This window comes from Mustela nigripes, chromosome 8 (genome assembly GCF_022355385.1).
Source record: "Mustela nigripes isolate SB6536 chromosome 8, MUSNIG.SB6536, whole genome shotgun sequence".
Classification (NCBI taxonomy): domain Eukaryota; kingdom Metazoa; phylum Chordata; class Mammalia; order Carnivora; family Mustelidae; genus Mustela; species Mustela nigripes.
In genome coordinates this window covers 68,321,917-68,338,084 of record NC_081564.1, presented here as the reverse complement: position 1 = coordinate 68,338,084, position 16,168 = coordinate 68,321,917, and the positions used below count along the sequence as shown (strand labels likewise).

At 41.5% G+C, this 16,168-nt stretch overlaps 1 protein-coding gene across 3 annotated transcripts in view; it reads right to left on the bottom strand.

Annotated features, from left to right (window-relative positions):
* SMAD4 (SMAD family member 4) overlaps positions 1-13,441 on the bottom strand; it is a 57,239-nt gene extending 43,798 nt beyond the window's left edge. For all 3 annotated transcript variants that reach the window (XR_009406010.1, XM_059409691.1, XM_059409692.1), the window contains exon 1: positions 13,341-13,441. The gene's annotated coding sequence lies outside the window, so the exon portion shown is untranslated. The remainder of the gene's footprint in view (positions 1-13,340) is intronic.
* Positions 13,442-16,168: the final 2,727 nt, after the last annotated feature.

Genomic DNA, 16,168 nt, shown 5'->3' with positions numbered 1-16,168 from the left:
TGATACACAAAAGACTAGAATGGTATAAATAAATTTGTGAGGTCTGATTAAAACTCTAGCAGTATGATAGGGCAAGTTAGTATGTCTTTCAATTCTCTCTGTAAAATGGAAACAAATTCTTGCCTTGCCAACTTTACAGATTCTCTATGGTAAACAAATTGCAACACTGTACAAAAAGTAATCTGGGAACCACAATTGACCAATTCAACAAATACTGAATCTACTAGTATGTGCAAAGCGCTCCAGAGACAAAAAACAAGTAGCACATAATCAGAAAGTGGTTCTCAACTCTATCAGATAAACATCCCATTTTTGTAAAAAATAATTTATACTACCCCCTCTTAGCCATCCAGAAACAAAGTTCTAAAATACGTACATACATTTTTTAAATTTAACAATGCCTTAATTGTAACATAAAGGAGAAAAAGATTAATATTTAATAAAGTGTACATTTCAATAAAAATGCCCAGGCATGGGGCACCTGGGTGGCTCAGTCAGTTAAGTGTCCAACTCTTGATCTCAGCTCGTGTCTTAATCTCAGGGTCATGAGTTCAAGCCCTACATTGGAGCATACTTAAAAAAAATTGTTCAGGCATGATATTTGCACTTACTGTAGAATCATCGTAATTATGACAGCTTTATTATGACAAATTCAGACCTTCCAAGACAGGTATGTTGTTCTGGCAACTCAAATAGCACAATGGCACTGCAGATGGTGACATGTGGATTTCCCCAAACACTGAATTCTTAACAAAATTCCAAAAAACTTCAATTTAAGAAAAAGAATTAAGAGAAAATTCCTGAAAAAATGAGTATATATTAAGATGGGAGTTAGGGGCACCTGTGTGGCTCAGTTGGTTGGGTGTTTGCCTTCAGCTCAGGTCATAATCCTTGGGTCTTGAGACAGAGCCCCACATGAGGCTCCCTGCTTAGCGGGGAGTCTGCTTCTCCCTCTCCCTCTGCCCTTGCCCCTGCTTGTGGTCTCTCTCAAATAAATAGATAAAATCTTTATTTAAAAAAAAAGATGGAGTTGGATAATTAATCACATATTAACCTTCTACATGAATTTCTGGGGCATGTGAAAGTGTTATGGGATGCATGGTAATTCTTCACAGTCCCTCACATCATAGGATGGCATCCCTTGTACCCCATCCACCAATGCTTCTCTAATTTCCACAACATCCCTTACAGTAAAGTACTTACTCCATTGAGAACCACCAATCTAGAAGATCCAAACCTACTACTATACTAAAAAAGAGATGAGAATAGAGGTGGCCATTAAATTGATTTGGGACTATAAATGAGAAAGGATGGGAAGTCCAGAGGTTAAGATAGGTCTTACCATGGTTTAGCAAGAAGGCTATGCTATGCTACACTGCAGCAACAACCAAACACAAAAATATCAGTAGCTTAAAACAAAGATTTCCTGCATAAGCTAAACTATCAGTCCATCACAGATAAACAGATCACTGCTCACTATCATCTTTCAAGAATTAGGCTAAGGCTCCATCACTACGTATGTCCTCAAATGGCTGGGGAAAAGACAGGATAACTCGTGCACTGTTTCTTAAAGTCTTGCTTCTGCTCACATTTGATTGGCCAACATCATATGGCCATGCCAGTGGTTCTCAACCAGGAATACTCTGTCCCTCAGGGGACTTTAGCGATATCTGAAGACACTTTTGCTTGTCACAACTGGAATGGGGAGGTGGGAAGCAGAGAACTACTGGTATCAAGTAGTAAAGGCCAGAGCTGCTTCTAAACATCTTGCAACGCACAGGACCACACCCTGTGACAAAAATTTAGTCAGCCCAATATGTCAGTAGTGCTGAAACTGGGATATCCTGAGCTATGCTTAAATTAACGTGGGGAAGGCAGACAGAGAAGTGCAGAGAGCCATAAGAATACTGGTGGAGGGGCACCCAGGTGGCTCAGTGGGTTAAAGCCTCTGCCTTCAGCTCAGGTCATGATCCCGGGGTCCTGAGATAGAGCCCCGCATCAGGCATGCTCTCTCCTCAGCAGGGAGCCTGCTTCCCCTCCTCTCTCTCTGCCTGCCTCTCTGCCTACTTGTGATCTCTGTCAAATAAGTAAATGAAATTAAAAAAAAAAAAAAAAAGGGATACTGGTGGAATAATACTAGTAACTACCACATGTGAATAAGAATTTGCCAGGCTGAAGGAAAATCAGGAAAAGCAGAGGGATAAGAGTGCAGACTTTCTCTAGAGTAGGTTCATCATAGGAAAAAGGAAGGAAAAGTGGCATTAGATTTGCATTAGAAAGAAAACTGTAATTGAAAGCATGGAGAATAACTTTGGAAAGGGAAACAAAACTAGTTAGGCAACAATGATCAGAAAAGTGACAGGGTCTAGATGAGGGATATGGGCAACAGAAACAAAGGGGGAATCAATATCTCAAAGTAGAACAGACTAGTTTTTTTTTTTTAATCAGCTACGTATAAAAGGTGAAAAGAAGGGACAATCAAAGAGGACCTATTCTGGGGCGCCTGGGTGGCTCAGTGGGTTAAGCCGCTGCCTTCGGCTCAGGTCATGATCTCAGGGTCCTGGGATCGAGTCCCGCATCGGGCTCTCTGCTCAGCGGGGAGCCTGCTTCCTCCTCTCTCTGCCTGCCTCTCTGCCTACTTGTGATCTCTCTCTGTCAAATAAATAAATAAAATCTTAAAAAAAAAAAAAAGAGGACCTATTCCACAGTTAACTGAATGATGAAGAAAGAATAAAAGATTTTATTTTTTTTAATCCTTAAAGATTTTTATTTATTTATTTGACAGAGAGAGAGATCACAAGTAGGCAGAGAGGCAGGCAGAGAGAGAGGGAAGCAGGCTCCCCGCAGAGCAGAGAGCCAGATGCAGGGCTCGATCCCAGGACCCTGAGATCATGACCTGAGCTGAAAGCAGAGGCCTAACCCACTGAGCCACCCAGGCACCCCAAGAATAGAAGATTTTAAAGGGCTAAGTAACATATTCAGTTTTAAATACACTGAGTTTAACGAGCTCAGTAGAAAAGTTAAGCCTGGGGGTTGCTAGGGGGAGGTGGGGAGGGAGAGGGTAGTTGGGTTATGGACACTGGGGAGGGTATGTGCTATGGTGAGTGCTCTGAGTGAATAAACCTGGTGATTCACAGAGCTGTACCACTGGGGCTAATAATACATTATATGTTAATAAAAAATAAAAAATTTTTAAAAAAAGAAAAGTTAAGCCTATTCAAAAGTCTCTAAAATACAGATATTATGTAAAGATAGAACAAACCATTCTATGGTGACAGGGGTAATAGAAGGTAAAAAGTTAGCAAAAGGACAGAGGTTCATACTTTTATCTGTCTACCTATTGTGTGTTTTTTCTCTAGCCTTGCTATTTTTTTTTAAAGATTTTATTTATTTATTTGACACAGAGAGATCACAAGTAGACAGAGAGGCAGACAGAGAGAGAGGGAAGCAGGCTCCCCGCTGAGCAGAGAGCCCGATGCGGGGTTCAATCCCAGGACCCCGAGATCATGACCTGAGCCGAAGGCAGCGGCTTAACCCACTGAGCCACCCAGGCGCCCCTCTAGCCTTGCTATTAATCATAAGGTATTGCCTATTACTAACCACAGCTCTAAAAGGCATTCCATGGACTACAAAGCCAGATAACCAGGCTAATTAAGATACTCCCTAAATTGGGGGCGCCTGGGTGGCATAGTTGGTTGAGCTTCCAACTCTTGGCTTCGACTCAGGTTGTGACCTCAGAACTGAGATCAAACCCCCCTAGGGCTCTGCACTCAGCAAGGAGTCTGCCTGGGAGTCTCCCTCTCCCTCAGCTCCTCCCCTCTGTATGTGCAGGTGCATGAGTGACTACTATCACTCATAAATAAATAAATAAACTCTCTAAAATCAAAAAAGTTGAGTGCTTGGCCTGAGAAGTTCTCATGGGAATTCATAAACTTTAGTTAAAGAACGTTGACTTTTGGGACGCCTGGGTGGCTCAGTGGGTTAAAGCCTCTGCTTTGGGCTCAGGTCATGATCCCAGGATCCTGGGATCGAGCTCTGCATCAGGCTCTCTGCTCAACAGGGAACCTGCCCCCCTTCCTCTCTCTCTGCCTGCCTCTCTGCCTATTTGTGATCTTTGTCTGTCAAATAAATAAATAAAAATCTTAAAAAAAAGAAAAGAATGTTGACTTTTTTTTATTTCTCAGATGTCTGTTTACTTTTGAATTACTGGCAGTATTATATATGCAAAACAAAATATACAAGTATATTTTCTAGAAGTTATAGGTATTTTGGTCAATGCAACAGACTACTTAATATGGGACTATGAGATAAATGCTTACGTTTAACATGGAAAAAAAAAAAACCTGGCCCAATGAAATATCATTAGAAAGAAATTCTCAGTATAGGCAGTCTAGGCTTATAAGCAGAATACAAATGGTGTGCAGGCTCAATTCAACTGCCTATAGCAGAAGTTACAGCCTAGATTCTAAACAGAGGAAGGTCTGAAAATTGGGTTTCCTTAAACTGACAGTAACTGGAGAAGCACTCCCAAGAATACAAAGGATTATGTACACAGGTATTAATGATTATAAAATCTGAGATGCGTGCGAATGATACAATCAAACAGAAAGAATGTTTTTGTTACAACTTTTTTTTTTTTTAAAGAATTTATTTATTTGTCAGAGAGAGATCACAAGAAGGCAGAGAGGCAGGCAGAGAGAGAGAGGAGGAAGCAGGCTCCCCGCTGAGCAGAGAGCCCGATGTGGGACTCGATCCCAGGACCCTGGGACCATGACCTGAGCCAAAGGCAGTGGCTTAACCCACTGAGCCACCCAGGCGCCCCCTTGTTACAACTTTTAAGATGAACTGCAAGAGGGGCGCCTGGGTGGCTCAGTGGTTAAGCCGCTGCCTTTCGCTCGGGTCATGATCTTGGGGTCCTGGGATCGAGCCCCGCATCAGGCTCTCTGCTCAGCGGGGAGCCTGCTTCCTCCTCTCTCTCTGCCTGCCTCTCTGCCTGCTTGTGATCTCTCTCTGTCAAATAAATAAATAAAATCTTAAAAAAAAGATGAACTGCAAGAGACAAATTTAGAGATGTGCTTCTTGTTCACCCATAGGTCTTGGGTAAATGTGATATTGGTGTACCAGGCTTCAGCTTTAAAAATCTTATTTAAGGGGTGCCTGGGTGGCTCAGTTGGTTAAGCAACTGCCTTCGGCTCCAGCATCGGGCTCCCTGCTCAGTAGGGAGCCTGCTTCTCCCTCTCCTGCTCTGCCTGCTTGTGTCTCTTGCTCTCTCCATCAAATAAATAAATAAAATCTAAACAAACAAACAAACAAAAAAAAACCCTTATTTAAACATTAACTTTGTAACTAGACTTTCTCTGGGGATAATTTTGTAATGTATAAAAATATCAAGTCACCAAGATATACAGCTGAAACTCACAGGGTATTGTATGTCAGTTATACCTCAATCCAAAAAAAAAAAAGGAAGGACAGGAAGGAAAAGAGTCTGATGGGGTGCCTGTGTGGCTCAGTTGGTTAAGCATATGCCTTTGGCTAAGGTCGTGATCCCAGGACCTAGGATCAAGTTCACACATGGGGCTCCCTGCTAAGCAGGGAGTCTGCTTCTCCCTCTCTCTCTGCCTGCAGCTCTCCCTGCTTGTGCATGTACCCTCTCTCTCTCTGTCAAATAGATAAATAAAATCTTACCCCCAAAAAAGCAAAGCCAAAACAAAGAGTCCTGATGATACCCGCTGGTTGTGACCAGGATCCAGCACTCTGAGGCCAGCTCTATTTTCAGACCAAGACAAAAATTCCCCTTTTGACAAGTAATTACTAAACATAATTACTAAACAAAAAGTAAATTAAAATTCTCAGAAATAACAATGAAAATAATACAAACCACATAAAAATTGGAACCAATCAGTAATCTAGTCAGTAATACAGGTAATTAGTTACTTTAAAATAGCAGTTGTCACTCTCTGGTCTCAGGTTCCCTTATTTACATTCCTAATTACTGAGATTCCAAATAGCTTTTGTTTATGGTCTAAAACTAAAAGGTATTTAAATATTGATTTTATCAAATTAATTTAAAATAATAAGAAATCCAGTATCTGTTAATATAATTAATGTTTTATGAAAAAATAACTACTTTCCAAAACAGACAAAAATATTAGTATTCAGAGTTACACTGTTTTCCATTTTTGCTAATTTCTTTAATGTCTAACTTAAAAGATGACATCTGGATTCTCATATTTGTTTCTGGATTCAATCTGTTCTGATATATTGTTTCAGTTAAAGCACATGAAGAAAATGTGCCTCACATATATACATCCTTGGAAAATAGAGTATTTAGGTGGCCTTTTTAGATAATCATGGTTATTCATCTTTTATTCAACACAAAAATGCAACAAATGGCAATCCTTAAAGGTTAGCTACAATGTAAAATCTGAAACTGTATCAATGAACTTCTTGGCTCTGTTACATTAAGATCCATTGGTGTACATTGTACTTTGAATGGATCTCCTGCACACGCATGATCTTATAATATCATGCATTCGTCTCTGGAAAAAACTGGTTCTTTGGGGGTGCCTCAGTGACTCAGTGGATTGAGCCTCTGCCTTCGGCTCAGGTCATGATCTCGGGGTCCTGGGATCGATGGAGGGACCTTGCTTCTCCCTCTACCTGTTTTTCCCCCTGCTTGTGATCTCTCTTTCTCTCTGTCAAATACATAAATAAAATCTCAAAAAAAAAAAAAAAACTGATTCAATGAATTATAAAGATCTTCCAAATGCTGACGTGTCCTTACACAATATATAATTTTTTAAAATTACATTCATTAATATCACCACCAATATCATCAGAAAAGTCTTTAAGTATTACGCAGCTGGCCAGCCCATGTGGCAGACACAAATTTTCAAATCTAAAATTTTCACCTGAAAGATATTTTATCATTAGCAACAACTTTATTCTCCCTGAGTGTCAGGCCCACTTCACTAATTTTCAAGAAAAAAACTGACAAATATCCAAGTCTAAGTAACTACAATTCTTTTAAGTAAAAATAAGAGAGAGATTCTACTTAAAAAAGCAGTTAATTTATCTTACAGTTCAACTACACAAGTACTATTCCTAGAGATGAACCTTCTACTTGGATGCGCACAAGAACTTTATGCACACTTCCATTTAATCGCACTGAGTAAAAAGATATGCACTCCAGGGCAGAGATTTTAAAAATAAAACTTTTTACTGCTTCACCAGAGATACTCTAAAGTGAAACATTTTTTCAAATGCTTAATGTGTTCTGGCTGTGAAGAACACAGTAAAGATTCATACAGTTTGATGCCATTGCCTTGATTCAAGCGAAGATGCCAGCGGTTTATCACCCACCACTGCTTCTTCACCATCAGTGCACATGTCAACACAGAAAACAGCACGTAACATGTTTTATTATGAAAACAATTTTGACTTCATGAATCTCTTAAAAGAATAGGGTCATGGGGACCCCAGGAGTCTGTGGACTACACTTTGGGAAACACTGTTTTAAAAAACTGAAAATTAAGGTGAATTTTAATAAACTGGAAAATACATGTCATAAAACCTCTGAAACAAAGGAAACTATCAATTCATCTACCTTGTTCTTTCAAAAGTGGTGTTTCAGAATCCCTACAGGTTAGCCCAGCCCTACTAACTATACATCAAGAGTGGGGCCCCAACCAAAAAGGACTCTAGGAGTTTGAGGGGCTGTCAGTTTTACAAAGCACTGATCTAGTTTATACTAGTCTACACATTTCACTTTATAAATTACCAAAAAGATAATGAAACAAATTGCATTATCATGAATATATGCAACTGATTAAAAAACTAATTGCACAGTTGTCATGTCATTTTTCTTCACTATTAACTAACTGCCTAATTTCAACATCTATACACATAAAAATTCTTCCTTTAATTTTAGTGGGGCATATCTATGACACAGATGTACCTAGTGTGTTTACATACAATGATACCTGGTTCATTTTACTCCATGAAGTATTATTTCTGGTCATCCTTTCATCAGATGACTGAATTATTACAATGATAAGCATCTGTTGATATACGCTCTAGAACTCACTAGCAAATACTACTGATATATATCCTTAATTAAGTTTTACATTTAGAAACACATTTTGACTTGAAAAAGATCTGAATTCATCCACATTAAAATAAAGAAATCATACCTTACTACAAAAGACAAATATTCAGTAGCAGTCCTTTAAAAAAAAAAAGGTAAGTAAATTTTCCAGTGCATCAATGACTGCAAAATAAAGCCTGTCACATATCAAAGCAAAGCAATAAGGATAAAATATCTAAAGCCTTTAAGATCAAGAAGTACTATTATTTTTTTAATCATACAGATTCCCATGCCTCCTCCACTCAATTCCCATTCTGAATCTGTATGTGTGTTGGAATTGAGCGTGGGAAGAGAAAAATATTTTTTAAAAATATAGCTCTTCCAGAGATGAAGACGCATCTACTCCTCAACCAGCACTCAGGAACTACTAAAGTGATGTAAATAGAGAACTAAATATGCCCACCTTAGATGATTTCTATAGAAATGCTAACTAGTTGGGCTTGCTGAGCAACTGTCTCACAGCACACAACTTAACTCTTGACAGCAAAAGTTAAATGCAAACTTGCCTCTCAGGAACCAGTAAAGTGACCAATTAACCGATGCCTAGAAAATGTACGGTTTCTGACCAGATTAACCCCCCTTGAATACCAAATTCCACTGGGAGTTTAGATGCTAATTTTGGCACCTAAACAAAGTCCCAAGTCTCTAAAAGGAGACCAAATAAACATTTTAGAGTACTAAGAAAAAGATCAACTTCCTATTTGGAATAGTAACGCTTCTTCAATCTGTTCTGATATATTGTTTCAGTTAAAGCACATGAAGAAAATGTGCCTCACATATATACATCCTTGGAAAATAGAGTATTTAGGTGGCCTTTTTAGATAATCATGGTTATTCATCTTTTATTCAACACAAAAATGCAACAAATGGCAATCCTTAAAGGTTAACGCCATACCAACTTCTTATCATGGGAAATACAAGTCCCTAAAACTTGCTACCAGACATTTCAAATGATTTGAAAAAAATAAAGAAAAGAAGGGAAAGAGGGAAAAATGAAGGGACAAATACTGACGCAAAATAAAAGGGGCAATACCTTCAAGAGACCCATTAAGTTAGATGTGAGATACATACAGTACATATGTTCATCATGGTATTAAAGGACAGAAAACTGACACAAGTGAAACAGTTCAAAATATAAAGTTAGAGGACCCTAATAACTAAGCCACCTCCAACTCTAATCTTGCTGTACCCCAGCCCAACTGAATCAATTTTGCGAGGTGGAATCCAGCCACCAGTATTTTGCAAAGCTTCCCAGAAAATTTCAAAATGCATCTAAGGTTGAGAACCACTGTCCTAAACCTTGGGAGTAAAGAAGCAATAAAAAAGATGAACCCCACACAGTTCCAAGTTCTTCAAAGCGCAAACAATTCTCATTTCAACTAATATAGTTTTTGAACTTAAATGTATTTGCAATTATCACCAACTTCAAATTAAGATGTTATAACAGATAGGGGCGCCTGATGGCTCAGTGGATTAAGTCTACACATTTTTGCCTTCCGCTCTGGTTATGATCTCAGGCTCCTGGGATGGAGCCCCCCCCCCCCCCCCCCCCCCCCCCGCTCCGCCGGGAGCATGCCTCCAGCCCTCCCTCCCCCCCCCACACCCCTGCCTGCCTCTATGCCTACTTGTGATCTCTCTTTCTGTCAAATAAATAAAATCTTAAAAAAAAAAAATAATAAGATGTTAGACAACCTTTACAACCAGTCTTTAAAGGTATCTATCTGACCAATGATATAATTTGCAGTAGCAAATAATCCAGACTTAAAAGATTCTGACCACCTATCATCTTAGTTTTACTTAAGTAAGCACTACCCTAGTTTCTATCCACTCGCATGGTTAAAACAAATTTTCCTGGATGTCAACCACACCACAAAATAATGTCAAGGTGACACAACCTAAAATACCTTGTTCCTGAGAAACTGGAATTCAGCCACACTTCCCATCACCAAAATTACACATTTCAAAATGAGAAAAAAATCCAGAAATTCTAAATCGGACTCACTACCAAGCAGATGTTTTGTCATATTATGATGCAAACAGTATCATACTGAAAGTTGCTCAAGTGAATATCTACACATATCTGTTAACTGTCTGAATTTTTAAAACAATAAAATCTTCATCAACTGTTGAGTAAAAAACCCAAAATTTGATAATTTAACAAAATTATATCCTGTGTTATGGTTATCCAAGTCCTTTAACTTTGATTTAGTGTAGAAAATAATGAAATCAATGAAACTGTTCCTCATGTTAGTTTTACACATGATTAAGCATCACTTCAGTCAACCTCTAATCACTTAAGCAAAGCAAAGATTTCTGCCTAACTACACAATCTTCTAGAAAAAAAGGAAATCAAAACATGTACAATGAGCATTGAAATGGTCAACTAAGATTTTAAAGACCCACTCACTCTAAAAATCACTGAATGAAAAAAAAAGTTGGGCATGAGCTAGAGGTGGACAATGTAGAACTAAGTTTAAACATAAGAAAAATAATGTACTCACCAAAACAGGCAGAATTTTAGATGAGACAAATTACACATTTTAAATGTAATGAACAAGGCAGATCCTGCAGGGTTAACTGCCCTAGTAGAGGCCTCAGCAATTTACAGCTCAATGAGAATAGTGTCTAACGATGTTACTTTAACACCAGTTCAATCAGGAAAAAAAAAAGAAAAAAGAAAAAAAAACCCAGCTTCCAACCCAGAGAGGTACAGTGCGACTGGGCAGCATAAATAAGTTTAATGCTTGCTCTTTAATTTGGGGGGGGGGGGGGCCCACCTAGAGGGGAATGCAGAAAAAATAATTCACACACAAAGAAACAGCTCAACTAAAATGCAGCTTAAGAAAGTGAAGCATGGGCACCTGGGTGGCTCAGTGGGTTAAGCCGCTGCCTTCAGCTCAGGTCATGATCTCAGGGTCCTGGGATCGAGTCCCACATCGGGCTCTCTGCTCAGCAGGGAGCCTGTTTCCTCCTCTCTCTCTCTCTCTCTCTCTCTCTCTCTCTCTCTCGGCCTGCCTCTCTGCCTACTGATGATCTCTCTCTGACAAATAAATAAATAAAATCTCTCTGACAAATAAATAAATAAATAAATAAATAAAATAAAATAAAATAAAAAAGAAAGTGAAGCATACGTAGATTTTTAGAAATAAGATTTGCTGCTTCACAGTATAAGCAGAATTACTTCAAGCAGCAAAGTCATCAGAAAGGCCAATGATCCATATAAAACATATTCTAAAATTTCAAATTCACTTTCTCAGCCCAAATTTTCATTAAATCTGCAACTGATTTGCAGTTCTTTCCTAAGCTCAAGATTTACAATGACTTTAGCTAAACAGAGAAGCTTCTACTTGGGCACTCCCACTTCAGGGAAAAAAAAAAAAAAAAAATTAAGATGTAATACCTCTTTAAAGCAACCAAACCCAAAAACCTGGAAAGCAAAGAAAAAGCCACTTCTATTAACAGAGTCACAAAATGTTTTATCAATTTTCTCTAAAAAGGCTTTTAGCTTTAATTCTAACAACTTAAACCTACATAATTCATTATCACCTTTAGATCTAAAAATACTGCAAATTCTAAATACTTAGCCTGTCTGTATTACTCTGTTCTGTAACAAGCCCTTTTAAGAAAACAAAATCGTGGGCGCCTGGGTGGCTCAGTGGGCTAAGCCGCTGCCTTCGGCTCAGGTCATGATCTCAGGGTCCTGGGATCGAGGCCCACAAAAAAAAAAAAAAAAAGAAAACAAAATCGTAACTTATGAAACATTAGCAGAGTATCATATTTTAAAATGTTAATTATATCATTTACAACTTGAAATGTCATATACTAAGCACATCAGAACTTTTCAAAAAGGAAGATAAGAAGTCCTTAGCAGAAAAAGAAAAGTTACACATTAGAACTTACTATGCTATATTTCAACTGAAATATATTTAGTCTCTGTATAACAAGGCAAAGGCAATTTATGAAATCCACACTAAAATTTATCCCAATGCAATGTTCTAAATCTGATTACTTTGTGAAAATATGCATTTCTTTATTCTCTCTTAAGACGACATGGTCTCTTCCAACAAAAATACTGAACCTACTTTTTAAAAGCCACATAATCGAACGGCCATCAAGCCTAAAAAGATGCTAATTCTGGCAAAAGTCAAAGGTTGTTAACAAAAATTAGCCAATATTACATGCCTTTAAATAATTAATTCGGACTAATTAAAATGATTCCACATTGTTTTGTATTTATAATTCCGGAATAACCGGCAATTTCACCCTCAAGTGTGATGCAAAAATTAAAGGCATTAAGAAACTAAATTCAAAATAAATAATTAGAAATACATACGTTCATTAAAAAAAAATTGCTGGGGTTTTCAAGGGGGGAAATAGCTATCAATCACCAACAGAGTTTTTAAAAACCTACGTATACCCGCAAAGAAATCTTTCAAGTTAACCACACACACACACACACACACACACCCATTTTTTGGAAAATCTTGCCTGAGAAATCACAACCCCAGTTTGGGGCATGTGATGGAGCCACCGCCCTACATCCTACACCAATTTCACGCTCAGTACTTGTAGTCCCAGCAATAAGATAAACTGTGTCTTTATTTTTTATTAGGGGTGGGGTGAGGTTGGGGGTGGCGGTCAGTTAGGTGCTGAGGCTGCTGCCCGCATACCGCCATCACCCACCATACTCCAAAAGTAAACAAATCAAAGCCAGAAACAAAACCTGGAATGACACAACCAACCATGAAGGGAAAGTAAAGGACAAAGAGAAAACAAAAATTTCCTTGAGAAAAAAAAGGACGGCAGGCCATTTACAACTTTCATCTATACCCTAGGCGCCACACTCCAGCCCGGGCTGGGGCGGACAGCGAAACTACTCAAGAACAACAAAGAGAAGCGGCGGCCGCGGCAGGAGTCCCGGTCCGAGTTCAACTTGATTCTGCCACACGCCGCCAGGGGAGTTCGGGGCCGGAGGACCGAGCCCGGAGCCCGAGGGACGCGGGGACGCGAGGCGCCGCGGCCCCGCCGGCCCGGCCCGTCCGGGGGGCCGCTCTCGCTCTCCCGGCGCACCCGCCCGCCTCCCGCTCGCTCCCCGCCGCCGCCGCCGCCGCAGGGAGCCCGCCCCGGGGCGGGGAAGCTGCGGGCGGGGTGCGCGGGCCCGGCCGGGGGAAGGGGAGGGGATATGGCGCGTTACCTGGGCTCGGGCGATGGCGAGGAGTGTCCGCTCTCCCGCCGCCGCTCGTCCGCGGAGCCGCCGGGCCCGTCGCTCGCCCGGCGGCCGGGAGCGCTCCTCGGCCCCCGCCCCGCCGCGTCCGGGCCAGGCCGCCCCTCCTCGGCGCCGCGCCGCTGCCTGCGCGGGCCGCCTCGAGCTCCCGGGCCGCCCCGCGGCGGGGTGCCTCTCTCGCGGGGCGCCCGGCTCCCCTCACCCGCTCCCGCCCCCCGAGCGGCTGTGGAGTTGAGGGGAGGGCGGGAAGGGCCTTCGGAGGAGAGCGGGCGGGCGCGAACGCGGGCTCCGCCACCCGAGCCGCTCCGTTACCGCAGCGGCGACGACGACCAGGGCCGTGTTGTTGCTGCCAACTTGTCGAGAGGACACTGAGCATGCGCGCACGGAGACCACATCCGGGTAATTTCAGGGTTTGGCCCTTTTTCCCCCGCAGCTTTCCTTTCTCCCTGCTGCCCCCGCCTCCCGCCCGGAGTGACGGGAGGGTCGCTCTGCGCCTGCGCCCTTGAGGCAGCGCCAGTCGGCTGGCTGCCCAGAGTCCCGTTCTGGGCTCCGGCCCTGGCTTAGGGCGCTGCCGCACAAAGGGCTGCTTGGAGGGAGTTCATCAGAAAAATTGGCATCCCTTTGCAGAAAAGTACTCAAGCAGCGCGGGAGAGCTCGGAGTAGAGTGGGCGTCCAGTAAGTGTTTATAAATAGCGATCAGCCGGCCCTTGTGTTTTGAGGACCTGCGGGCACAAAAATGAGACTTGGACAGCCAGCTCCGGGGTGAAGGTGGTTGTAGCGGTTCACTTTGGAAAGAAACTGGCGACGACCGCACCTTCCGTTTCCACCAGCCCTGGATCACTAGATCCAAAATTGTTTAAACTTGCCAAAACCCTTTTGGGCTTAAGGGATGCACAGGAGAGTCGAGGAATCTGGGAATTTGGAAATCTGGTCAGGTATTAGGAAAAGTGAGTAGAAGAGATTTCGGTGGAACCTCAGAGTTGGACGGGACCTTCAAGGACCTACAACACACCTGTTAACTAGGTTACCTGTTGGATAGGGAAAAGCATAAACTCTGCTTTTGAATTAATACTCTATTTGAAAGTTTTCCAAGATGCATGGATTTCTTTTATATTTAAAAAGTTTCAGAAAGCACATACTAATTATATAATTTTTTAATTTTTATTTTATTTTTTGCTACCACCTAGAAAATACTTCCATTCAGGGTCACATGAAAACTAAATACTGGGGCGTTCTAAAATCATTTCTTAAGTCTCTTCACCCTCCTACCTTTCACACACAGTGTCCTACCCCCCACCCTATTTCCATGCTGTCTTCCCTACCATCACATTCTGTGCTCTTACCTCCTATGCTAAAAAGACTCTATAACTGTCATCTTCAATGGTCCTTACTCCTGGGGTTCAGGAAGAATTTCCAAGACTAGTCTTTTTTTTTTTTTAATGTATTCTTTTTTTTTTTTTTTTTTTTTGACAGCGAGAGATCACAAGTAGGCAGAGAGAGAGGAAGGGAAGCAGGCTCCCCGCTGAGCAGAGAGCCCGATGTGGGACTCCGATCCCAGGACCCTGAGATCATGACCTGAGCTGAAGGCAGAGGCTTAACCCACTGAGCCACCCAGGTGCCCCTCCAAGACTAGTCTTAAGGTAATTCATGTAAAGATCCGCCCCTGCTATATATACTATTTAATAAAATTGTTCAGCTTGAGAAATCACCTGAGGACAAAGCATCCCCTTTCAAAACTGTCCCACCTGATGGAACAAAGTAAAACTCTCACCCATTACTTAAGGTGCATCATCAACTCAAGATGTTTTTGGTTGTTTTGTTTTGTTTTGTTTAGAGAGAGTGTGCTGGTAGGGAAGGAGCAGAGGGAGAGGAAGAAGGAGAATCCCAAGCAGACTCCGTGCTGAGAGCTGAGTCTGATGAGGAGCTCAAACCCACAACCCTGAGATCATGACCTGAGCCCAGATCAAGAGCCCAATATTCAACTGACGGAATCACCCAGGCATCCCAACCCAAGATGTAAAACCTCCAGGGCAATTCAAAGGGACAATTCAGAACTTGGTGTTGTGATGAGAAAGTGAATGACCTGAATGAATGGGTTATAAATTCTTTCCCAAGTCAGGCTGTTTCCATTTCTTTGCTATCAACATAATTGAAGGAAGGTCTAAGCAGGTGATTTAGTAATAGATTAGCATGTGGTTGCTGGGCAGTATACCTCAGAAGGAGTTAAAAGTAACATCACTCTAGGGGCACCTGGGTGACTTGGTTGAGCAGCTGACTCTTGATCTCAGCTCAGGTCTTGATCTCAGGATGGTGAATTCAAGCCCTGTTTTGGGCTCTGCACTGGATGTGTGTGGAGCTAATAGTAACATCGCTGTAACTAACCCTCTTCCATTCTCATCTGTGTTAGTTATTACTTTATAACAATTTAACCACAAACTTAGCAGCTTAGGGGCGCCTGATTGGCTCAGTGGGTTAAAGCCTCTGCCTTCAGCTCAGGTCATGATCCCAGGATCCTGGGATGGAGCCCCGTATTGGGCTCCCTGCTCAGCAAGGAGCCTGCTTCCCCTCTCTCTTTCTGCCTGCCTCTCCGCCTGCTTGTGATCTCTGTCTGTCAATAAGAAAATAAAAAATCTTAAAAAAAAAAAAAAAAAGAAAGAAAGAAAGAAAACCCTTAGCAGCTTAAAACAACACACATTTGTTAGTTCACAGTTTCTATGGGTCAGGAGTTTAAGCAGGGCTTAGCTGGGTCCTTTGCAAGATCACATAATGAAGCTTGACTGGGAGAGGATGCACTTCCA